Genomic DNA, 652 nt, shown 5'->3' on the forward strand with positions numbered 1-652 from the left:
GGAATTATATTTCGCGTTATCCCACCAGAGTACACTTTAGAAATTTAAAAATCATTTTTAAAAAATCCGTTTAAATTTCGGATACTCTCTGAGAGTATATTTCTTTCAGATTTTATCTACTGCCGGTGTACACGTGTACTTCTGTACATGCAAGTCAGCACACTCTGCACATTATACAGTCGCTAGAGATTCAGGTCGTTACCTTTACTCGGTTTATGTTAAAGGAAATATTTAGAACAAGGAAATATTTGAAACGGGGGATTTTTAAATCTTCCCTAAAACGATTTTAAGTATTCCCTGAAATCAATTTACGTACTCCCTAAACGAATTTTCAGTATTCCCTAAAATAAATGACATATTTCAAAGCGAAGATTCGTCTAACTTAAGTTACATAATCTGAACCTACGAACCACACGATTCATTTTAGGAAAATATGCCAGATTCCTGATTACACACATTCCCCCTGTCATTAGTGTGACCAGATAAAAATAATTAAATTTCCCCCACACTTGTGCCAAAAACTGTAACGTATATATATAAAAAAGGTAATTGTCAATTTACCTTTACAATCACGAAGCAGCAGTGGACACAGCATCAACAGATTATGTCAGATTCACGGATTATCAATGGATTTGGTGCAAGATAATCCACA

General features: G+C 34.4%; 1 protein-coding gene across 1 annotated transcript in view; it reads right to left on the reverse strand.

Annotated features, from left to right (window-relative positions):
- The window catches only part of LOC119594799, a 139930-nt gene that overhangs the window by 124224 nt on the left and 15054 nt on the right, over positions 1-652 (reverse strand). The gene's annotated exons all lie outside the window — the stretch shown is intronic.

This window comes from Penaeus monodon, chromosome 34, assembly GCF_015228065.2.
Source record: "Penaeus monodon isolate SGIC_2016 chromosome 34, NSTDA_Pmon_1, whole genome shotgun sequence".
NCBI classification, from domain to species: domain Eukaryota; kingdom Metazoa; phylum Arthropoda; class Malacostraca; order Decapoda; family Penaeidae; genus Penaeus; species Penaeus monodon.